Source organism: Osmia lignaria, chromosome 9, assembly GCF_051020975.1.
Source record: "Osmia lignaria lignaria isolate PbOS001 chromosome 9, iyOsmLign1, whole genome shotgun sequence".
Taxonomy (NCBI): Eukaryota; Metazoa; Arthropoda; class Insecta; order Hymenoptera; family Megachilidae; genus Osmia; species Osmia lignaria.
In genome coordinates this window covers 11,284,616-11,310,563 of record NC_135040.1, presented here as the reverse complement: position 1 = coordinate 11,310,563, position 25,948 = coordinate 11,284,616, and the positions used below count along the sequence as shown (strand labels likewise).

At 43.1% G+C, this 25,948-nt stretch overlaps 1 long non-coding RNA gene across 2 annotated transcripts in view; it reads left to right on the top strand.

The window, feature by feature from the left end:
* Positions 1-25,688, top strand: part of LOC117611879 (uncharacterized) — a 123,656-nt gene extending 97,968 nt beyond the window's left edge. For both annotated transcript variants that reach the window (XR_004583258.2, XR_004583257.2), the window contains exons 3-4: positions 8,896-8,984; positions 22,729-25,688. This is a non-coding gene — a long non-coding RNA (uncharacterized LOC117611879). The remainder of the gene's footprint in view (positions 1-8,895; positions 8,985-22,728) is intronic.
* Positions 25,689-25,948: the final 260 nt, after the last annotated feature.

Here is a 25,948-nt window from a genome sequence, read left to right as displayed (position 1 = left end):
CCACTCGACGATGAACCGCCTGTAAAACCCGACGAGGCAAGAAAGGGTAGACAACGTCAACCATTCTTTCCTTCGAGAAGCAGCCTTCGATTCCACTCGCGAACTTCTGCTTCTCTAATCGAAAATCCAGTTACTGATTATTTTTCCCGCGTTGCGTTAGTCGCGCGGGTGCGAATACTTTCTGATTCTCGGCGGGAGCTGTTTTCGGAGCCGCGCTACCGGCTCCGATATCAGTCGGCGTAATCGGTTGGCATTCCCCGCGTACGTCGCGCGAAAGAAACGGGAAAGGGGCTGAAAATTATTGCGGCGCGGTGCAATGACATCAGTAAACCAGAACGGGTCCGTACATCATCGTTGCGTACGCAAGATTCCATAGATGAACGGCTGATAGCCGCTTAGTAATGCAACGCGAATCGCTGCTGTCCGGTCCTCAGCCCGCGCTCCAGACTGTGGGCGAGAAAAAGAAGAAACGAATGAGAAGGAAAGCTTCGTCGAACAACTTCTTCGAGCGGTGAGGTGCCAATAAAGTTTCACCTTGCGGCGCAATCGTCCTCGAGGATCGTGCGATCGCCACGGTTGCTTCTTATTCTAACGCGGGGGCGAGCTTATCTCCACCGAACACACTCCGTTCGTTTTCCTCGTCTACCTGTTTCTTCCTTGCTTATTCAAGCTTTTTATGCACTTCCGCTTCTGGAGTATCTGACTTTCAGGATCTTACCTCGTACGAAGGAGGTTTCGGCCATTTTTGGACCAACAAATATTAATTTCTATTTTTATCCATTCTCGTCATCCTGTAGAATTAGAAAATTCAACAAAGTTATGATAAAAATTTGTAAGCATAGCGCGGTGGTTTAGTCAGGTCGAAGGCACGCAGGGGTCATAAAACGGACGCGGACCCGCCACCCGCGTGCAACGTATAATAATAATTAAAGCCGCTTAATTACCGGCGCGTTGCCGCGAAGGATTCGGACGGGCGATAATTCAGCGGTGGCCGAAGAATCCAGGAGGGTTTCGCGCGTGCACAGGGTGGACGGCGGTCGTTGGTGTCACAAGGGGCAAAGATAGGCTGCAGAAGCACGAAGCAGTTAATATTGTCCTCGGAGGGCATATTTTACAGGAGATACGATCTTCGGGATGCCTCGCTAAAAGCTACACGTGTTTATCAGCGTAAGTCCCTCCTTTCTATCCTCTTTCGTTCAGCTTCTTTCCTCGCGGTTCCTCCCGTTTCCTCCTGGTACCGTCCCGCTTTTTCGGGCTAACGTTGTCTCGCGTCGATTCGCACGGTACGCTCTCCCTTTGGCCCTTCGTTATCGTACCTCTGTATCTTGAAAAGCGTTCGTTCTCGATCTCGCCTGGTCGAATTTGTAATTGACCGATGCCGATCGTAACACGTCGCGACGATAGCCGCTCGCCAGCAGCTTCTGCTCAATGTAATAGATCTTCGACAGGGTGGTAAGGACACCTGGATGCTGTACTTTCACCCTTACATTATTCACTCTTGCAATATTTTTACTAGACATCAGATCGATTCTAAAATATTAAAACCTGAAAAATTATAATGAATATCTAATTTTAAAAATGAATACTTTCTGATTGAAAATCGATGCAAATGACGACGTTTAAGTTCACATTAGTTCGTGATTATAAAGAACCTTTAGATCTTGTTTTTTAGATGTATAAACGGTCAATAATGACCCATCCTTGATTATCACCGAGCTCCGGTACTTCGCGTATCCGAGATAAATGCATCAGATAAGAAAGTACAAATGATCGAGGGATCGTAATCGAGCGATGTAATACGTAAACTAACAAGCTGCAAAACGTGTAATAGAAACGATGGATTTCGTTTAGAATATTTAAAGAGTTGCTTCGATATCGTTCACATAGTTCTGCAATATGTAATCATTCTGTAACGTTGCAAGTCCTGTAATCTGAAGGCGAAAGAATTTTCCAGGAACAGGCAAAACCCGTTGTTTCACGATTCAGATACAATCGGATCTCTGGAACAGATCTCACGTCCCTCATATTAAATTCCCTTTCGATTAATACCAGTTGCAAAGTATTTTTTGCCCAGTTTACACGCGAACACGTGTCCCGCGAACGTGTCATTAGATGGATTATACTGTTTAACATTATTAGCGAACTTTTTACCCGGCTATCTGCTCGGACACGCGATGCCGAGCGGAAAGGTTATTCAATTAAGGAAGCGAAAATACCGAAATAATTTGTGAACGAGCCTACCGTGGTTGATACGAATAAACAGAAACGTAAAATTATCACTAAGATTCAAGTGATATAATTGATTATTTCCGGACGCTCGTCCGGTTATAACGTTTTATTCGAACAACGCACGCGAGGAAAATCATAAACTGTATATAATGACGGATCCAGCTAAATGATAAGCATCTGCCACAAATATTAATTCGATACGTATCACCTTGACGAGATCAAATCCGCCCTCGGTAACAAATTTTTACACGCATTCAAGTTTGTTCAGCTGTAGAACTTTGCGTTTTTACGACGGTGTTCGCGGTTAATTATTTGCAATCTGCTTACCAAATTTCAAGCAACGAGATTGCACGTTGCACGATAGGACAGGGTGGCCCTTGTGTGTTATCGTGTAATTTGTAGGGTTTTGAAACGCTCGGAAATAGCCTGAAATTTGCCGTATGCAAAATCGAGCTGCAGCTGCGATTTTTACGCATTCCTGTAGTAAACTGCAGTTTTTGCATCTTCTTGATGATACGGTGTCCATAGTATCTTGCGCGTTGTTAAATATTCAGTTGCAATCGATGAGGAATGTAGGACAAGAGAATCGATCTTTAAATTCTTTAAATTCTAAGAAGGATATTGATTCTCAATTTAAAAGGATGTATGTTTAATTGATCATATTTTAAATTAGTACAGTAATTACTTTGTATATTAGTCTGATGTGTTAAAATTAATGGAGGAAGTTCGGTTTTGCAATAAATCGTGCATACTGTTACGCTTCGCAAAGCGTAACATTATTTTGGCGTATATTAATTCATCAAGATTTATTGTAGCCAGTATATTACGTTCAATTCGTGTAATGACAAGTTACGCAAATGAATTACGTTTAAGTGCAGCGTTTTTTTTCCTTCCTTCCCGTAATTAAGAACACAATATGAAAGTAAGTAGTTAATGTCGCGGAACATGTTGCTGTACTCGTTATTTATACTACTTTTTATCGACGAACTCAGGACCCCTAAGTGTGAATTATTAGTTTGATCCTATACTTTCAACGAGAACACCTCTTTCGTATATCGCATTACACCTGACAAATATTATGTTTCTAAATGTAACAGAAATACCTGATTCGTAACGTTTACGTACGCATACCTTCGATCTCGAATCAGAGCAATTAGAATCGTTTCCTGTTTGCAACTGATAAAAAATGCAATGTCGTAAGTACGTGCCATTTATCAACTAGTTTATCTATCAATTTTCAATCAATAATGGAAAGAAAAATTTCTGTGCGTTGCTCTATAACAACAGGTGTCTGCATAATTTATACTTTCACAAAGTATTCATAAATATTCTACGATTTTTAAGCAGAATTGCATTAAACTTATCCATCGCGTTATCGTCTGGTTATTGCAATTTCTACTAGCACGATTCCCTTGATCGGTTATGGGAGTTCCAGATCCCACGTAAGATCTGGCACACCGTGACCCGGAGCAACGATCCAATTATCAAGATTACCGGCGCACAGTTGCAGGATGGATAAATATCCTGGTGACACGTGGAAGGATCGCGAAAGCAACGGGGATCCGGCGTACACGCAGGCGTTCACCACGCGTGGGCGACCGAGCGATTGTCTGGGCTGCGTTCCTTTTTTGCGCCTAGATAGCTCGCGGCAAAAATCTGAATAGCTCGGTTTGCTCCGGGCGTATTTCCTCTCCCCTCGATCCCTCTCGTCTGCTGCCTACACGAAAAGGGTAGGCAGAGAGCCGCGTGCGCTCACACGGCGGAGACGCGTGTAACGCGCGTGCACGAGCGGCCGCCGGACACGTCGCTTTAATCCACCACGCTGATTTACTTACTGATTTACGTACTGCTTACAAATACCAGCGAGCATGCTCGCGGATTAACACGTCGATCCTTTGTGTTGTACGTACAAGGTGTAAACCGCTTGTCGTCCACGGCCAGCTCGTTCCGCGGAACGCCATTTCCGCCGCGAGTTATGCGAGCTGCGAGGATGTCCGCCTCGAGGAACCTTGCTCCGCTTAGCTCCGCGAATCGCGTGCCGTTATTAGATCGAATAGATGAAACGATACCCGTTAAGGATCTTCTGATCTAATGGCTGATCAAGGACGTGTATGTATGTGTAATTAACGATTGGTGAACGCTCATTAATTGAAGGAAATTGGAGGATGAGAGCAGGATACGGGCTTTTGCTTCTAAATGTATCTAAATTCATGTAAATACAGTTGCTTTTTAATAAGATAGTATTAAAAAAGAATATGCGGCACGAAAATAGGGGAGGTAAAAGCATAAATAGAGTATAATAACAAGGTTCGCAGTGGCTGTTGTTAAAGCTAACCATCGATTGGGTTTCGATGTTTATCAGTAGCAGGAAGGTTATTAAGTCTACATTGTGCGTGCTTGTTACTCCGACCATTCGCTTAATGGGAAGTTGAAGAGATAAATGAAGCGTATTTGTTGCTGCAACTTTGCTACCTTTAAGATCAACAGATTTCAACCCCTATTACCGTGGCAACTTGATAAGTTTTGCGCCGCTGGATAGTTTTGAAAGTTGATTAGTCGTGAATACAAATTAATGGGGCTGATAAGATCTTTCTAATTCTGCAGACACCTGTTGTTTCAAATCGTCGAGATTCTTTTCGAAAATCACAGGGTGGAAAGAAAAGTAAGAAAAATCATGGGACGGTTGATATTTGTCGATCCTCTTGCGGATCGAAAGCTGCGTAGAAACGGGCGCCGATCGTCGTCGACATTTTGAAACCGGTCTTCGAGGTCTCGGAACGACTCCTACGCTTGCGAATAACCGAGCACGCTCGCGATTCGCGCGGTCGGATCGATCGACGTGCGTCGAATTCTCGCTGACGCGGCGATTTCCATATGGCGGCACGCGTTTCAGAGATAAGCATCGATATTCCTCGCGAATGCGTTTCCTCTCCCCGGCCGAAAGATACCGCGACGATAACAAGCGCGGCCGCGTGCTTCAGCGAGAAAAGGAGTGCACGGATGTAACGTAGGTGCAATTTCTTCGGGTTTTTGCTCTTTAGGGAAGCCGAACCGTACGGGGGCTGTTTTTAAAGTACACACACGGCGGCGTATCGTGTTATTACCGGGACGCATGATGATAATAATTACGACGCATAAAGTACGTAAGTTCCCGTGATCTTTCGCGATTCCAGATAATACCGATACGTTCGTTCGGGAGCCAATGGGAAGTTCCGTCCGTTACATGAAATATTACCTTTAAGTAATTATTTAAAAAATTTTTTAATTCGGTTCGCGAATCCGTAGATTTTCTCGGAAGAACATTCAATTTTCACTTCTTAATTCTTATCATTTAACACGTTGAACGCGATGGGGGTCGCCTACACACGCCTAAATAATTAAAAGAAAACAATAGAAAAACATTATTCTAAATAATATTGCTATGGTACAAATAATGTGAAATGGCAAATAGAAAGCTTGAAATTTGGAAAATTAACCGTACCCTTAAAAAATCCCAGAGAAAAACAATGAAAGCCCCACTCGGTGGTACGATATTCGTCGCCGAATATCTGCCTCCAAGTCTCTCGACATGGCGAATCGACGGAGTAGCTATCAAGCTGATCGAGTCGTCGTTTAACGAAGAAACAAGATTTCGTGGACGGATAAAAGTGGCGTGAGTTTACAGGGGGGGTGGTCCGATTCCCGCGGTCGTGATCGACTCGAGGATTTGCGGATATCGAGACGAAGCGATCGAACTCGCGAGGGACAGTCGTGAAATCCGTGCCCGAAAGAAACCGCCCCGGTGTCCATTTGTACGTCGGATTAAGACGTTTTGAATTTCGTTCGGAACGAACCGAATGAAAGACACCGGAAGGGGCAAGGTTGGGGGAGGAGGAGGAGGCGCGAGCGAGTCATCGTGATCGTATGGGCCAATCGACCGACTGCCAGATTAGTATCAGAACCGAAAAGCTTGATGGGAATTAAGACGACGGCGCCCATGTCAAAGCGGTAATGCATCGAACTGATTCTGCTCTCGCGATACTTTAGCGCGAAGGAAATGAACGACGAGAAGAAGAGAGAAGAACAGAGACGAGGATGTTCTTTTTGCTCGTGGATCGCATCGATCTGTGAGAACTCGCGAGGCCGAACCATCGAATCGATTCGCAAACAACGAGCTGCGAATATTAATTTTCAATGGAACCATCTCATTTGGATGCATCGTGCGTTATCGGATTTCCATACTTCTCGCACGCTTATGTACCCCCGAGCGTTATCGCGAACGATTCGCGTGGGAAGGTAAAGGTTGAAGATAAGCAAGACTTTGCACGACTCAATCGGAGTGGCAGTAGGTGCTGCTATACAGAGGCTATTGTGCCACCGCCGGTAATCTGCAACTGAATGAAAGAGTCGATAGACGAGTAATCCTCTTGCAAACAGAGAGGTGCAAATAAGGGAATTTTTCTTCCCTGGTGAGAAGTCAGTCCAGTCGGTTTCCCTTCGATCCCTTTACACTTTATCATTTGTGTAATTTTCAAATTATTTCATATTCCTTAATTATCAGGTTAAATGAAATTTTCATTTTCATCGTATTCCTATTCTACTCGATCGCTTTATTCCGAGACACTTGCCGAACGGTCCGAGAGACATCGGAAAGTAGAAAGGAACATTTCTCCTTGCCTGCGAAGATTGATCCACAGATACGAACTCTCGTCCGTCTTCGTCCACAGGGATGTTTCCTCGATTAGCGTGTACACGGGCACCGTGTCCATCGACCAGGTGTCCCAGCGGCTCTTTATGGACGAGGAGAGGCAGCCTGGGAAACGCGAGAAACTGCCAAATCGAGAAATGCCAACGACGACTGTCTTCGGGTGTAACGAGCCTTATCTCGATGACCTTTCGAGAGAAAAGTTCAGGCAGAGAATAATAGGTCGATTGTACGCTCGCCATCGATAAGTGGCTTACAAATGAAGCCAGTGACGAGGAATTTTTTTCTCGCGACCGAAGAGAAAACAGCGATGGATGCAAGTAACAACCTGATGCTCCTATAAAATTACAGTTAAACGTCGATTACGCGAATCATAAGACAGGAAGGCAAATCATTGCTGTTCGTTCTCGCCTCGAAGCAGCCTCGACGGAGAAATTTTTCCCTGATTCGTCGGAAGAAGAAGAAGAAGAAGCGATGGTGGCAATTATCCGCGCTAATAGGAACGCGCGTTCGCGTGTAGGACGAAGCGATGTCTCGCCGCTATCGGGCTCGTTTAATTGGACCAAATTACAAGGTACGTAATGCGCGAGTATCGCAGCCGCTGCCTTGCGGATACAATGTATATGTACCAATGGTGCCGTACCGACGCCCTGGGCCACCGTTGAAATATTACGTTTTTTTACCGTTAACCCGACGGAGACGGTTAATTATCCCGTTTAAGGCGGAGGTGAAAAGTTTTAGTCACCTCCGCCGGCTTGCACGCTCGAGCGAGAGAAATACATAACGGAAGCGCGACGAGGACCGTTTCGTGAGTGCCTCGTAATGCTCGCGAAATTGCGCTCGTAAAGCGGATTCCAGCCATTTCGGCGAGTTTCTCCCGTGGATGAGAGGCCAGCTCCCCGGGGCCTCCCGTGATTGACACTCCCTGCGCCGTTTCTTTTCTTCCCTTCCCTTACCGATCGCGCACTCGCGTGAATTTGTAATTAATGAATGTGTAATTAAGGGATTCGGAACACTTTGAAGTTCGCCAAACGAAAGGATAACTTTGTACAGGATCTTCGAACGTTCCAGTTTCGTTCTCCATGGTGCCTCGTTGGTATTGTCTTTGCCTCTTGAAACACCCTGTACACACCTGCAATCACGCATCGCTTAACCTTAATGCCGCCCGTTCGCGTTTCATCGACAATGTTGCGCGCGGTGAATTAAGCATACGAGGTCAAGAACGCGGCTCCGCAACACGCTTGAAATCACTCGTAACACGTGTACCATCGTACCGTAAAATTGAATGTTTTTACGTGTCAAACCTTACACTTACCTGCACATTTCATTTCTTAAATGTTACAGGTTTATCGGTTTACAAAGAAGTTTTTGTAAAGACAGGACCAATAATCGGTGCCATTGATATCGACGTTAATAAAAATTCGGTAGTCAAAACAGGTGCCCGATTATGTCAGCCCCGAGACATAATTCTGACAGTATGATCAATTCCTGTGAGTGATTGGTACCTCTGCTTGACTACAGAGTTGCCGCGAAAATGATCGTGCCCGCCTATATAACCTGCGGTACGCCGGTGAATGCACCTGCGTTCATTATGCGCCTCGAAACGCGAGCCCGATAAGAATATCCAATTTAAACGATCGTTTCATAATTTCATATCGGTTCATCGGTAAGCGGCGAATTTAATTCCCAGGTAACATGGTGCTCGTGTAGATACGTTTTGCAAACCAACGAGCGAAACGGTTTTTTCTCCAGATTCAACTAAGTTGGTCTGATTCTGTTGAAAGGTAGATTAGCTGCGGTAGCAAGAAAATCACCGTACAATTACCATTCATACTGCAAACGTTTGAATATCTAATAGTATATGGATAGGATTTAAATTAGGGAAGATAACGCTTCTTTGCAATATGGTACAAGTGAAAGGAAATGAAAATCTATAATTAATTATTTTGAACTGTTTATTAATCAAATTTCCATTGTTTCAGGGCGATCGAGGTACTCTTGGAGGACCACGGATGACGCGTACGAAAATGGACGAAGCACGCGGATGGAAGGGTATATGGGAAGGTATACGGTAAGTGCACGTAGCGCTCATTAATAACGCGATTATTAGGCGCGGCGCCAGCCCCGTTACGCTATTCGGATCCTAACCTAATTGGCATGGACAATCGGCCACGCCATGAGCCGTTTCGTGCACCGATGAATTTATCTTCTTTCTTGCGGTCCGCGATGCGAGCCATAATTCTCTGACTCGCTGTTCCTACGACGAATAAATTTTTCCCCGTCCAAATAGGCGCCGCTATATTACGCCCACGCTCGATGATCATACCAATCGGTTTGGTTATTTTCGTCGAAATATCGCACGTGACTTTTCAAACGGGTGAAAATAAGATCCGAGAATCGAAAAGATCCGAGCTACCTCGTCTCGTTTCGATCTTTCCTCGAAAATCTCACGGCATCGGTATCTCTGTGTACATGTTAGTCGCGTCCACGTGATTTCTCTGGAAATTTATACCCGTTCCGTAGCCGGTCGACCCGTTGATCATCGGGGCGTTCCTTTTGCGGCTCGTTTCTCATTGTATCGGGCCAAAAGTTGGTGTCGCAAAAAATCGTCACCTGGTCAGAACGAAAAGGAAGCTTCCCATTGGTCGACGTAGTGGTTGTATATCGGCGTGCACCGAGTGCCGGAAAAGGGATCCATGGATCATTGTTTTTGCAGGTAGACGGGAGACGGGACAGAAACGGAGGGCATAAATCCCTCGAGAGACTTTCATTGAACGTAATTGGATCGGGGCCAATCGTTGCGCTTCGTCCTCCTCGTCGTCGAAAGCTTTCTCTCTTTTTCTTGAAAATTGAATGGTGGCCAAATTGAAAATCACGATCGTTCGAGTCGATTAGATGACTTTCCGGCAACGAACGGGCGAAGATCGTTCGCGAGCGAATACTCTTCTCCGCGATTCGAATCTCAGGAGGAGTAAACGAGCTTCCGGTCGATCGCGGCTCGTTCCACGGACTCATAATTACAAGCTGGTTACGGTTTTCTCGAGAAACAAGCGCGATGAACATCGAAGGAGCCGGTTATCGGGACCTGTCTTGTTAGGACGGTATACATTTGCGATGATAACGATTGCGATTAAACCGTTGGAATTAATGCCTGCGCCGCGAACCGCGAACAGATAATCGCGCGGATAGGGGAGCGCGGAGAAAAAAAATCGCGTTACGCTACCCTGTTCCCCATAAAATTTGTACTCGTTAGCCTTCTCTTCCTTTCCGGTCTCCTCGCTACCGGCCACGAGTCTCCATCGAAATGACATCCTGGATGAACGTTATGGCGCCTTTTAATAGGATCATTCACTTGGAGAACCGAGATTACTTATCTTCCAACGAATACATTAGTTCTCTTGTCTCGCGAGACGTAAACGCCGCTTTTCTACTTTACGATCTCCTCCTTCTCGCGTTCGTCCTTATTTTTTTCACTACTTTCACCGAACACGGCCGACGATTTACTTGCTGAAGAGTTGCTCGATCATCAGCCACCTTTTACGATGATAACAGATTTTTTGCCTTCGTTCGGAGACACTTCGTTTCTCGAAACGATGAAATTTGTGAAACCAGTTTAAAAACAAAGAAATGATTTTTTTTTGAATTTCAACCCTTTTGATTTTCCGCTTTGTAGATATTATAAAGGTATTAGGATTCACCATTAAAACGGAGCCGGCTCTGTTTCCAGTCACGTATCCCTCGTCTAATAATCCTCCGATCGTGCCACGTCCCTGTGTGCATACGCGTCCTAGCTTGCACTACCGTCAATGCAACCGTGATTTGCATACAATCGCGCGTCGCATGGCATCGACGTATCGTTTCGCGCGTTTTCGAGACTTCTTTTCTATACACGCGTCTCGACACGACCCACGAATGAGATATAACACCCGTCAGTCATTTATTTTTACTGCCCCGCTTGAAAAGGATCGACGATTGTGCGCGATGCAATAACTGGCACAAAGATGGTAGCTATTATTATTTATTGCATTATTTTCTCTTTGTTGAGTTACGTTTACGTTTTGTGTAATATTTGTTTAAAAGGGAATTGAGATTATTGCAAAGTTACTGTTATTAAATTTCACAATGGTGATGTAATTTATTATTTTCAAATTAAATTGAAAATTCTATTTTGTGATTCTTTGTTAGAAACACTTTAGGACACGGTTCCTGTTCGAAAAGGGTTGAAAATATTCGTGGTACGTGACGCTCGCGGGACCGTTACGCGAAGAAACGGTTATGCGGCAATAAATCTGCCCACCGACACTGATTGCTTCCATAAATCGATCGACTTATTAAATCAATTAAATCGATTTATTAATTTTGACGCAGAAACCGCGCCGCTCCTTCCCCTCCTCCTCGACGTCTATCCTTTTTTGATTGATTTATTGGCCGCAATCAATTTTCGCGCCGAAAGTTTCGCATGAATAAGTAATTTTTCGCCTTGCGTGGTCCCTCATCTTTGGCACTCGTCACGGAATTCGTCGAACGTGTTATCGACCACCTTTGCGATGATGAGGGCCATTTTAATAAACGGCACCGTCTTCGAAGTTCACCCGATAGCTTTCGCTAAACCGAAAATATTTACGATAATTATTAATGATGATTTTTACCCCGCTTTCATAAAAAGAACAAATGATTTCTATGAGCATCCACCAAGAAACGTCGATGAATAGGCGTTTCCACAACGAGATCGCGGATGATCAAGCAACTCGCGAGCAGGTCGGGCAAACAGCATCGATCATTCGGCTATCGCATGTCGATCGAGGATTTCTCGAAAGAATCAAAACCTTATGACTTCTAGATCGACGTAGTGTCAATAAAAAAAAGAAAGTGAAAGAGAAAAAACGCTTCTGATCACCGCTGTTCCGTTGGACGTTTCAAAGATCTTATCGATCATTCTCTTTCCCTGGCCCCGGGTTGTTTGTTGTATACATTACATCTGCATCGATCTCGATCACGTGTATCGATCTTTTATCGACACCAGATAATAAGCATCACGTTCAACGCGTCACGTTTATTCGAGCTTTTCGTCGTCATCCTCGCTGCTGGAATCGTGGATCTGTATCGATGTCTATCTGAATGGCACCCGACTGTCTTCGAGTGCTCCAATTTGTTTTCTGGCACACGCGAGCGCCACCTCATTGGACCTCCCGTCGTCATTGACTACTCAAGTCGCATTCAGAACTCTTAAATCGTTGTTCTGTATCGATGCCAAGGCATCTGTCGTTCGATCTTCGCCGCGGATCGCGTTTAGCTAGCTCGATCTTCAACGTGTACTCGATCTCCAGATTATTTTCGATCGACAGCTTAAATACGTCCACTGTTGCTGCGAAAACAAACGCGTTATAATTGTAATCACTCGGAATAGGATCGTTGCATTTAACGTGCTGGCTGCTGCAGTAGAAGTAGACATGCATAGTCGGACATCAGAACTCTGGTTCCAAATTCAAACTTTCAACTTTATATTTCATTAGCATGGTATTCAGGAGTGTTTACGCAAAATAACAACATATTTTCAGAGTATCCAGTTATCAGATAAGTCGTCCGCATAAAAATTAAGAAAACTTGTAAACTTGTCTACCTAGTTTTCTCTAATTCCAATTTTACTTTTTTTTATACAATGGTAGAATGATTACTATTAATAAGTTAGCGGGATTGGTAATGTAGCTAATAATTGCTGCGCTACCGAGTAGATCTCAACCGTAATAACTTGTTTTCCATCTACACTTATCTTCGTTCATATCTCATGCGTTGTCACTAATCACGATTTATCACCTTCGGCTGTTATCATAGAATTTCCTATTCATGCCTTTCGCCGAACAAGTCTATCGCATTAATTCGAAGTGAACTGTATAAATAAAATTAATGTAATTTCTAATTCTTTAACGGTATTCACGGAGTGGCGTTCAAGCTATCATAAATATCTTGTAACGCTTAATGCATTAGATAATCCTTGATTTACATCTTTTAACGAAGTTAATCATACATAGAGGTGCGCGTATAAATTTCCCGTAAATTGATTACATCCAAAGTTGATGATCCGATTCAGGCTCAAGGAGATAATGCAACGATCGTTCGATTCCTCGATCTGTCCAGTAAAAGTAGATTCTAAAATGGTGGTCGCTGTGAATACACCTTTAATCGTCGGTCCCTGCCAACTCCGCGGGATGCCATGCCTCGAGTCGGGCATTCCTGACACCCTGAAGTGGCTGTCGGAACCAGAAATGGAAAGGAAGAGAGAAAGAACGATAGGGGAGACCGTGGGTCGAACCGAGAAACCGAGAACACATCTAGAGTTCCGAAATAATAAGAAGAAAGTTTGCCACTTCGCGAGTGCCGCGTCCGACGAGAGTACTGGATCAAATCGAAGTCCAAACAGGAAATCCGGTTACATTGTAACGTTGTCTAAACGGTGGACTTGAAATTTAGGATACTTTCGCATACTATCAGTGGGGTGTTTATTAAAAAATCTCGCGATTAACGTAAAATGATGGAACGGGATAAAATTTCGATAAAATAATATCGAAATGACCGACGGAGTCTTGTTGCGCGATATTTTAAGTGATATCGGGTTATTAATATCGCGCGTTAGGTGTCCCGTGCCTAAATATACATTTTTGGCGCGGGCCCAAGGCGATCTCCCTGGCTGGTTTTATCGCGGGGGGATAATGTTTTACCCGATAATTAGAAACTGTAGATCTCGGTAGGCGGGGCTGAAACGGCCGATAACTTTTAATTGGGACTCGAACCGGTGTACGTAATACGTCTCTTGCCGTGGCCACGTACTTTCAACATTCCTCACGGACGGCCGCGAGCCGGCCACCAGATATCTTAACAAATCGGTTCGAGTTCCCTTCGTTCGACTCCTTTTTTCCGTCTGTCCGTCCTCGTTTGCCCGCACGCTGCACGCTCTCGATCTTCCGTGGGCCTGCACTGATCTCTCGGTTCTACGGGAACTCATTAGTGCTGCCAGCTTGCTGGCCTCCTCCAGACGGAAACCGAACATCCGAGATCCTCGATCATTAAGACAATGTTTATTAGCGAGCTTTGCATAAAGATATTTATTGCCGTGTGTCCCAGCCACCCTGTTCGTTTGCTCGATCACCATCTTCGTCTGAACGTTCCGTGGAAACCGTGTGAATTCGTCCATCCTCTGACTCCGATGCGATAGAGAAATTTATGCGTACCTTGTGATTGCCGCGAACGAAAGCAATCACCTGTGAATATCAAAATTTGTTATCTTCGAGCTGGTAGATTAATGAATCCTTCCATCGGTGTTTCTATTTCAAAAGCTTCTAAAGTCACTTTATCATTTGAAAATTGTTCATTTTTTGAAAATCTAATTTTCGTGGATCGCGTTGCGAATAGCGGTATACTTCCCGTTCTTTTCACCGTCATCCGTTCCCCTTTCTTCCTTATCTGAGGCCCCTTCAAACTCGGCTTACCGGGCCCAGGATCTCCAAGACTCATTAGTGCTGTCAAGCTGTTGAACCCGCAGCAGAAATCAAAGCTAACTAGGGTGCTCGATCACTCAGACTTGTATTAAGTGTATTTGCATAAAAGAACGCTTTTATCGGTATTAGAAATTCTCGACGAGACAAGGGGAAGCTTCTTGCCCGTTCCCTACCATCGCCGCTGAAACACACCGGTCTTTTGTATACCAACAGTCCGTCCTGGCGTTCGTCTAATTTCGAGGGACATGTTGGCCGATTAATGGGGCTCAATTAACTCGGTTTGTTCGTCAACGTCGAAACTGCGATTGCGCCTCGCGTACAAGGGTAGCAAGAAGAGGAAGAAATAAAGAAAAGAAAGAAAAAAGGAAAATAAAATGAACACAACTGAAACGAAACGCGTGCAGATCCTTTCAAGTAGACGAAGGTTAATGGTCTAGCGAAAGACGCTCGAAGAAGAAGAGAGGTTCCTGTGACAGGTCCGATAGTAGGCAGATGGTAGTTAGTAACCGAAGAAGCGTCTGTTAACGCCCGGTATTCACATGTAAATCAAGCAACCACCGATCAACGAGAAATAATAATAAAAAAAAAAAAAAAATCTCGACGATCTTGCCGGTACACAGGAACTCGACCTAACCACAGAGACGAAGGGTAACCGATGTTAAGTGTCCGTTATGATGGACGCATAGAGGTGCATCCTGGCTGAAAACGTTCGACCCGTGCAAGAGTTGTCTTACTGATCGTTCTGCACGCCGCGCCGCGCCGTTCGGTAGCGTCGATCCTCGATACCGGGATCGATTTTTCTCAGACTGCTGCTGCTGCTACTTCGACAGTGACAGCCATCGAGTTGCGCGTTTCATTCGAGCCCTTCGATATATATCTGAACGGTCGAGATCGAAGGAGGATGATGCCACGGGGGATGCGAATGGCTGGATGGAATCTCTGCTCTTCGACCGGTCGATCTCGATCGCCGATTCAAAACGCATTTTTACCTTGCAGACGCCGAGCGAACGAACCACGAAGAATGTTATCTCCGTACCCATACGAAGTTGGGTGTGGTTTCGAGTGGTTCGACCGATCGAATCGATGATCATTGTTAAATTTTGACGTTCGATCCTGTTGAGCGTACCTTTAATTGGGGTTACGTTCGGCGAGTTTCTAAATAGTCGTGGTTCGTCACGGCTAATTGGAATACCGCCAATTTCGTGTTTTCTCTCATTAACTCGATGCCATTATTGGCAGCTTCCGCGGGAACGAAACGCTTGGCAGATGAGAGGCTATAATTACAGATGTAATACGTCGCTCATTACCGAGGATTTATTCGTCTTTCTAGATCTTGATTTCTGCTAATCCATCGAACGTTCCTTTCTACGCAACGTGCTCGGTGAATTCCTGACGTTTGTACAGAGGTCAGCTTCATCGCGAATGTATAATTACTCGGGGTTTCTCGAACTCTGGAAAGAAACGCGATGATTGCGAATTACGACGGTAGATGCTATTTTTCATTTCTATAATCGCAGTGTGTCTCGAGGGAAATTGGAACAGAATAACAAACGATCGACTTTTAGTATCTGAAAGTAATGCTACATATTATTTCTGAAAATATTAATCAATTATCAAATTCTTCCAAAGATGGTGATGCTTAAACGGCAACATCTTCGGTTTGACGCAAACGAAAAAGGTTTGCCTTGGCGTAACGCGATAACGCGTAATCACGATCGCGGCATGACGAAGCGGAGTAAAGAAAAAAAGCGGCGAGGATAATTGCCGGGGCGGAGGCGTCGTGGGCGTAAAGGGAAAACGCGAACGAAAAAGGCCCGTGGACATGAAAGAGGAAGCGGAGGTACCCTACCTGTTACGTGTATTACCTGGAACGTGCGCCGCTTTCGTGCCGCGGCGAGATAAGTGGTGTATGATTTGGCGATGATTGATGGGGTCATAGGTCAAAGTGATCAGCGGCGCTCCAGGCGCCTTGGCTCACCTGACTCGAACCGCGGAGCGGAGTTCTCGAATACCGGGGGTCTCTTTGCCCTTACCCATTCGTGTAATACGCCCTCGACCCTTGCCTCCTCCCACTTTCACCCTCTTCCATCCTGTTGGTATTGCCCACGCGCTATTCACCGCGGAAACGCTCGTTTCTTACCTCTCGCAGAGCTTTCAGAGAATCATTGCGAAGAAGGCGCTTCGTCTTGACTAATTACTTAACATTGTGTGAACGAAAGTGTGGGTCTCGAAGAAGTATTTCTGATATTGCGTTAAATTTCTTTTTTCTTTCGGTTGTCAATGTATTAACAATCGGTGTTAGTATTTGTAAAACGGAGAATTCTTTCTCAAGTCATTTACAAAATTAATAGTTACTTCGCTCGGTAATTGTGGTATATGTCAATTGTGAAATGATAATTCTTCATCCCTGAACCGTGGGATTGGTTTGACTAGTTCCATGTAAAATTACATATCATTTAGACTTGAATGTTTAACTATCAGTTTAGAAAAAAAGGAAATTAATTCTGTATGCTTAGATAATGTTCCTCATTAGTGTCTTACAGGTGAGAACCAGTCCCTCTGGTTGGATCTTCGTATATTCCAAGCGTTTGAGTATCAATAATACTTCAAACAATAATACTCCCAATTAGAATAAATTATTCGATCATTTGTATGCTGCTTAATGAACTCGTTACGTTGGAATTACATCTGGCGCGCGTGTTTAATTGATTTTCATGTCGTCTTATCAACACATATTTTAAATTTAAGAGTCGCGTTATTCCAAGGAAATTCTCGTGACGACATATTCTGTTATCCTTCTTGGAAATTAACTTCACAGGCGTATATTTCGTCACGCAGTCAATTAAACGGCATCATGGATTGCAACAGAAATAAAGAAGACACCTATCCAGGTTGTAAGCATTTTTCATTCAACGTACATATATCGTCGAGCTGGCAGAGTAACGACGACGCCAGCAGTAATCCAGGCTAATCAATTTGGGCCTAATTGGAGATTACGACGATCCACTCGGGTCCTCCCGGCTCCGTTTCCCCTTTTCTTTCCCTCTTTTATCCTTGATTCGCCGCGAACGAGCGCGGCGCTAATAGATTAATTTATTACGCCAAAGCCCTCAAAGACACCGCCCGACGACATATTAGTATCGTGTCACAGCGATCATTAAACAAACCCGTGGGGGGAAGATGAGGGAACCGCGAAAGATCCACAGAAGGAATGTTAATTCCATCATGGTCCACGCGGTGCGCACTGTGTGCCGGCGTGGGTGAAACTTAATAACCTCTTTTTAGCGGATTTCTTTCGTCCCATGAACGGAGAACATTCCAATGGAACTGGCTGCTAGGGAATCTTTTTATTTCGACACATTTCACGAGGGTTTTTTTTTTAAACGTATGCGAGGATAGATGTTTGTTTAAAAAGGACGATTGCAATCGGATGTCTATAAATATTTCATTCGCTCAATTGACGCGAAGGGTTTTCACCCCTTTGGACTACTATTTGTACAAGTGGAAGAATGACTTTTAAAGGGTGAATAACAGCCGTGAGAACGGAAGTTCCAGGGTGTTAATATTTTGGGAGAAAGATTTATAGGATGTAACAGGTGGAAAATGAGTTTCAATATTTTGGAGACGTAGAAAATTAGGAACTTAGAATATTTTTCTTCGTATAGATACCAAGGTTCCATCCGGAGCAACATAATAAATGTATCTGCGATTTTCTTATACATCTATTTGTAATTATCAGTAGTGTTTAATTTGCAATCACGCGATGTCCATTCAGTTCGATCCTCGTTAGAAATCCATTCTGTAATTTCGTATCTCGTGTATCGATTTCATTAGCCAAGTCGAAATCTCAATTAATCAATAGGAATGCTTTCCTATTGGCCTCGATTATTCTCTTGCGATTAAATCGTCGCGAACACGCCCCGTATACGAATAATTCCGAGATCAATTCAATTACCTCGATGGTTGCGTATGAATCGCATGTTCGATAATCGATGTTGAAACTGGCCAGCTCGATATCGAAATCTCGCTGTTTATTAATCACTTAATCGTCGATGGAATTAATAAATCTTTCTGTCTCTTCTTATTAAATTGCAGAGAATGCTTTTAATTTTTTGAACTTTAATTAAAAACCTCGATTAACTTAATTACAATTAAGAAAAATTAAACTAATAACTTGAAAAATAAAGAAAATTTTAATTACTAGTTAAATTCAGAGTATAGATTTTTAAACGCGATTCATAGCCATCGCTATGAATCACTGCAAACGAGAAAACGGTATTTTCTTTTGCACGGTAACCGTTCGCCGGCCAAGAAGAAGCGGAAGGAGGTTAAAAGAAGCGACAACGAACGAAACGCTCGATTCACTCGTCTGTCTGGAAGTCTAGGAATCAATCAATGACCGTCTTTCCGTGGAATCCAGTCGGCTCGTAGGTGGTTATCTCTTTCCTCTTCTTTCCCGTTCCTTCCCAACCCCTTTTTTCTTTCTTTCCCTCGTTCATCGAGCAATTCCAACGATACAACATCGAAGGTTCTCCTCGTTTCCTTGGAATTTACCCCGTCGACTCGGTTTTTGCGCTTGAAACTTTAGCGATAGCCTGGCAACCGCCTCGACTAATCGCTTCATTTTCTTCGACATTCGCTGTAATAAGGGTTGTAATCGGTATTTCAATCTTTTCTCGGTAATTCTGATTTGTCTGGAAGACCAAGAATCTGATAAAATTATTTCCACTAATCGCGTGTGTTAATTAATAACGAAAGGAGAGGTTGAAAATGAACGGGACGGGGTCAAGAACGCGGCACATTTTTCCCGAATCGTGTCGTAAAGTCACTTAGCGGAACAAGCTTCCCCGAAAGAGCTCGATTTACGCGAGTATCTCGCCCACACGTTTCGCGCGCGAAATACGCTCGGCCCTTAACTCTCAACACCATAAATCCAGCTCGCGCGGCGTCATTAGCACCGAATAACGAGGACGATGTAATGGTTGCTCCAGCTGGGGTCCCCAGTGTGGACCCATCGTCCGAAATAACGACACCCGTCAACCGTGGAACCACGGGGTGCGTCGCATTCCCGGAGATCCCAAAATAAGTAGTTTAGCCCTTCTTATGCTCGGCCCATTTGCATTCAAGATTCCGGTATATACTTTCCTCTCGCCCATTTTCCGGATGGCTAACTTTCGATCGCAACTTACGACAATATTTAAAGAAGTAATCGAGAGGGAGATGATGATGATATTCAAACGATAATTCAGAAATAATAATTGAACAGAGGAATCTTTTATTATTTCTGAATGGAAAGGATTAACTTGTGTTTATTTGATTTAATTACTTATTAAAAATAAATTAGCTTAGTAAGAAATATAAATTTGCATGATCATGAACATCTAGCAAACAGATTTCTAACGATCGGACGTAAATGATTTTCCATCAAGACTTCCTATCGACTGGCATTAATCTTGAAATCAATTTTCACTCGAAGATTTCTTTATCAGAGAGTAAAATACATTTTAATGTTCCGTTCGTTTAGATGTCTAAGCGAATGAGCTCAGCATTCGCGCGTTTAAATTACTACACACTAAATCCTCTTTATTGTTCTTGTACTCAATTAAGAAGCTGTCTATCTCTGATCCGTAAGTTAATCATAATTTTAAAAGAAGGAACATAATTTTTCTGTTTAATTACTCAGCGTGGAAAGGCCTTTGGTGCATCCATCTTGTTTGAAATCAAACCAGTCAACCTTCAAGCGGTAGTACGAGCAACGCTCATCTTAATCGTTCTTTAATTATGCCTAACACGTCGTTGGTCGTGTAATCACCGAAGGCGTTGATACACACGGCTATTTACTCACGGGCTTTTCCGCAAACCAGAGACGATGATACTATGAAATACGACGGTGAATGTTTACGTACGTGTAACTAGAAGAAGAGCGAATTACGCTACTAATTTATCTCCCTGTCACGCACGAAATAAATCACTTTCAATGCGCCGCTCGTGCTGTCGCGTTTAATCATCGATAGCCTATGTGAAAATGTTTCCTATACGATTGAATCTTTTCCTATTCGTTTACTTTCTGTCTTCTGTCCTGTCTTATAAGACAGCTCGGTTTAGATTCAATGTAAAACACTCTGACGTTGATTATTTATCGTTGAAAATATTGATAGACACAGGTTTTAGAAAGCAGCATAAAATCCTCCTAATTAAAATGAATTTTTTAGAAAACTGTTCATTTGAAGTTACTTGTCTTTTATATTTAAAGCAGTGCTTGTACAGATTTTTACAAAAATAAGTAAATTTTAAGTTACAGGTATTAAATAAAGTTTCCTCGAGGACATTTGGTTCGTCACGTGTGGAGACATCTTTCTTGCTCTGAATCAATTCCGTGTATTCGGCGCGGCAATCATCGTGGAATTTTAGGTGGTCATGAAAATTGCGCTGACCGGCACACCTAATCTTTTTGTGGCGTTATTACGGTAATCAAGGTGGTCCCGGTGCCATTATCGATGCTCCATATTTTCACCCTCCCCCGCCGCGGTGCCCCGAACTGTACACACTGGCACCGAAATCGTTGTGCAATTACTCGCTCATAAACGAGCAACGCTAAAGGAAGTTATGCGCCGGGCCAATAAAAGCAGCGTCAATGACACACGCACGGCCGCCAGCAAAAAGCGTTAATGGCCGGTCTACCATGCTGAGACCACGAGCACAATGTGTCCGGGTATACAGGTCGTTTCATTCTCAAAGAAACGACAGAGAAATTCCTTTCGTGTTAGCAGAGATAAAATATACACGGTATTCTTCATTTTTGGCTGAAGATGTAGATACAATAACTTTGATGAGATTTTGAAAAAGAGCTTTTATATGAAAATAAATATTTAGGGTGGTAGTTAAGAAATATTTACAATTTTTAAATAAATTTATTTTTAGAGAAATTGAATACAATGGACTATTCTTGGCGAGTCGAAAAAATGATAAAGGGTTAATATTTACTGAAAGCTTTTTTTATGTTGCATTGAAAATTAAGAAAAATTGAAAGACTGTCAACAAAACATAAAAATTTCATGTATTTTAAGAACCACCCTATACAGACGGGAACAGGTAGTAAAACCTTATCCAAAGTCGATGCCGAAGAGTACAATAACGACGAAGCTGAGGGCCGCGTCTTGCGCGCTGCCCATAAAAGCTTTCCAGCCGGACTACGCGGATAATACCCGCATTAATAATTTATAACTCGGCCATTAACAGCTTTTTCTCCTCGTTCCTTCCTTTTCCTTCTCGTCTCGAGCCGGTAGGAAGCGCATCATAGCTGGGATTTTTGTATTTCCATCATCGGATACTATGGCACCGCGTCGCAGTGCTCGGAGACGTTTCTGTTCCCTCGGTAATCGACCATGAAATCGAATCGATTCTGCCGTTTATTAAAATCGAGCTTTCATGCTTCTTTTTCTTTGAATTAATCGGGTGTTTTGTGATATACGATGACGCAAATGCGAGTGTTTGACTGTAAGATTAGTGTCGTCGTTGCATCAGAGCCTCGAGAAGAAGATAGTTTCATAAAATGAAGGGATAAACCTGTTTATATGGTTTGAGTAATATTTTCAACGGTGAAAAATCATTTATAGTACAAAAATAAAAAAATTAGATTCTACATTTTCAATTTGTCTATGGAGAATCATCTTCTGCTCGTTGCACTATTACTCCTAATCCACTCTCCATGTAATTCAATTCAAGGTACACTATATTTGCATAGAAAAATTCATAAAACTCCGAAGAAATATAATTATTTTCGCATCGTTCTATTGTAGAATGACGTAAGACTGATTATGCAACAGGTCGAACCGCGGTGGCTGACGGCGTTGGCGGATCGATGTTTGATTTACAACCGGTCGGATGTCTCGCGTGTTCCTTGGCGAAAAATCGACTACGCAACGCGTAATTGGTCTACGATAGTGTTAGTGTTCATAGATGGAAAGCAACTTTGCTTACGTGTAGAGTGTGGGTGTCGCGAATTTTTCGTGGGAGTTCTCTAGATTGGCTGGAAATGAAATGCGGTTTGTACGAAAGAAGATAAAGGGACAATAAAATTCCAGTTGCTTGCGGCATGCAATGCAACAATCGGTTGTAAAGTCTCTTTCTCGATACGTTGCATAAGAATTGGCATTGTTTATTAACTCTGCTTCGTTGACAGAAATGGACTTCGATGTCGTATGAGTATATTGTTAAATTTAACGTTAGACGATAATTTTAAAAATCATACAAATATGTTTTTCCTGTTTTATTATAAATTTTTGTTTATTTTAATGAAAATTTTTTATTGTTGCGTCATAGAGAGAGAAGAGATTTCCTACGAAGCACTGACCAGTGGTCGCAACGAAGAAGCCAGTCGGCCTCGATTAGAGTCACGGAATAAATTTCTGCGGAGTGTGGGAGCGAACCGGTCGAGGTCCTCGTCTCTAATTGACCCCACTTTACTGCGAAACTCAGGCGACTACGCGGGCAGATTTCAGTCCGCACGCGGGCATGCCTAGATTTTCGCTGATTACACGCGCTTCCGTGATAGGAAAACCACCTGGTGAGTTTGCGCTTCCATATAAAAATTATTCCTTCTGCTATACGTAACATTTTAAATTTGTTATTAACCCCTTCGTCTATGATTTTTTCGATAGTTGTGTCAGTCAGTGATAATTATTCATTGCTACAATTTTAAAACGAATAAAGAAAAATGAAATATCCTTGATTGGGCAAGTTATAATTAGAATTTATCTTAAAATTCGATTATATTAAAAGTACCAGTCAAGTTAGACAAATTTGAATTGTAAATTGTTGTAGGGCAAGGGGTTAATTATTAATGTAATCAATCAAACTATGATAACTATCCAGAAATAAAGTAATCGAGGATCCTATTCACCTCGGTCAGGTTTGAACCGAATACTCGGAAGTGCAAGTACGCGATGAAACTGTGTCGCATTCTAAAACAAGAGAATTTAATATATTCGGGTACGTCATTTTCCACCCCCCATTTCCTTGGACTTGGCGAATTGTCGTAGATACATCTGAAAATAGGCTTCCCGGAATAGCGAAGAATTTAGACCACCAACGCGCAGCTCTCGTCTCAATTAACGCTTAAAGACTCGTCCACACGGAACCACCACCCACTACGCATCTCGACACGCTGTGTTTGTTCGTAACAAGAGTCGGGCTTGTTATCTTATAAGAGCTACCCGACGATACCGATCTTGATTCATACGTTGTCCGTGCTACGACGACGAGATCGAGCCTGGTGCTCGTAAATCACGCGAACATGCCGCTTACCTTTCACGGTGGAAGGCAAGTGTTTTCGGTTATAAGTGAAACTCGACTTTAATTTTCCCTGCAGATTGAATATTCTCACGACTTCCAGACGATTAACTATAGAAAGATGGGACTTCGTACGTAATCATTCATTTCTAATGCTTATTTTTTGAAATTACTTCCTCCATTTATGAAGAAATAAGAAATTTTCAATATTTTCTAATTATTGAATTTGATGAGCTATCTTTTATGATTAGTAAAATTAATTAGACAAGGAAATTTCTCGAGCTTTTCTAGACATCGATAGCAGTGAAAGGGTTGAAGGATTTTAAGTGGCACCGTATATTCTCTCCAACTTCCCGAATTCCAACGTGCAATTCTCGGTAAAAGAAAAACGACGAGATATCACGGGTCGTAGGTAAGCGATCGTTCACGGGAATCTGTGCAATTACAATTTTTCCCGGGTAAATCGCGCGCGTATTTCTCTGCTTGGGGTCGCAGTTATAATTTTTCGATAAACAGGCGTGTGGGATAAGTAATGGTTATCGATCTTTCCCCACCGTTTCTCAGCGACTTTCGTACAGATCGCGTGGGAGTGTAAGGATGTAACGAGCATCAGATAATAACGAAACGTGTATGCACCCGATTGACCACTGAATCAACCACGGTTGCTTACTATTTCACGGCTTACGGGTTATGAGCGCAAGGATTATTGTTACCATTATCGTTGGACCACCTGCGTGGCCAGCGGAGGAAGCCGCTTTCTCATGTGAACGTGCCGCTCCAGCAGCAATAAGGAAGAGATTTTATTCTTTTCGGTAAATGAAAACCCGCGGCACCTTTCGTTATTCCCCGCGGAACGCTGCGAAACGGATGCGAATTACGCCTTTTCAAGTTTTTAACCCTTTCGTTATGGTAATAAGTTCGCCTGGATATCGCATCATTTCGTCTATCGTAAATTTGTTTTATTACACAAACGATGCTTAAATTTGCATAATCCATCGTTTATATTACAAGGAATTTTCTTATTTACCTAATTACAAATGTCAGTATTAATTGCTTGGATTATGAATAATAAAAATAACGATGTACTTGGAAAATAATGAACAAAAATTTCTTGAAAACGTGTCTGATCATAGTCATCCTTAACCCTTTGCATCATGATTTTCCTAGCTGACGATGATCAGACTATTAACTATTAACGTCGCTGGAACGTTCAATATCGTTTAGATTAACTGAAAATTGTCGGGACGAGGAGCGTTCAGTGGATTCGAGCGACCACCATACGCCCACACGTTGAAACCTCGTCGCATCTTAAGTGGTAGCAATGAAAAATAAAAAGCACACGCTCGGACCAGCCAGCCAGTCGGCCAGCTCTGTGCTCCATAGCCCGGTTGCATTATAATTACTACAAATTGAATCGTTTAGCCGCTTTTAAGGTCGTGAGATAGTGTCCGGGAATGCGACGCTCGAATAAATCAATTCACGGGTTGCTCGTGTAAAGGCCTTTCGCTCCTCGCTTACGACCGCGATGGAATCGTTTCAACTCTTTGCCGGACTCGATTTCGTTTCTAAATCATTTGCAAACGGAAGAGAACTTTGATTAGAATAGAAACGATGGGTGTAAACATTGGGTGTCTATAGCCGCTCTGTACTTGCAGTTTCAATTTTTATTTTAATGTGAAATTAAAAACGAGTTTATTAAGAAATTATGAATATCTTCTTTTTCCTCCAAAAAGCATCGTTAAAGCAACTTGTGTAGCAGTAAAACATAGACGGATTGTCTCGGCGAACAAGACTACTTGGAATCCGTAGCATTGCGTAAAAATGTATAACAATTACTCCTAAAAGCGCAAGTATCCCATAAACATAAGAAATTCTTATTTACGAACCCCTTTTCCCTAACGAACAAAAATACGATTCTCATTCATTCGGATTATCCTTAGCTATTCGAGAGAAAAAGGACCCTTACGTTAAGGTCCGCTGCGTTCATGAGTACGGCCCTTATCAGAAAATTTCCCTATGTACACAGGAATAGAACGAAACTGTCCCGTTCGTTACACGGTTTATTTCACCGATTGTCTTTTTTCATCACAGCGTTCATAACGCGTCAGTTGCATCCGAGTTTACGATCGCCGATCAAGCAACGTCGTTAGACGTAACTTTAATCGAGCCACGTCCTCGGGAACGTTCACCAGGTCCGCATCGGATATTTCGCGGTACGGCCAGGTTCGTCGCCTATAAACGTCCCGGGACC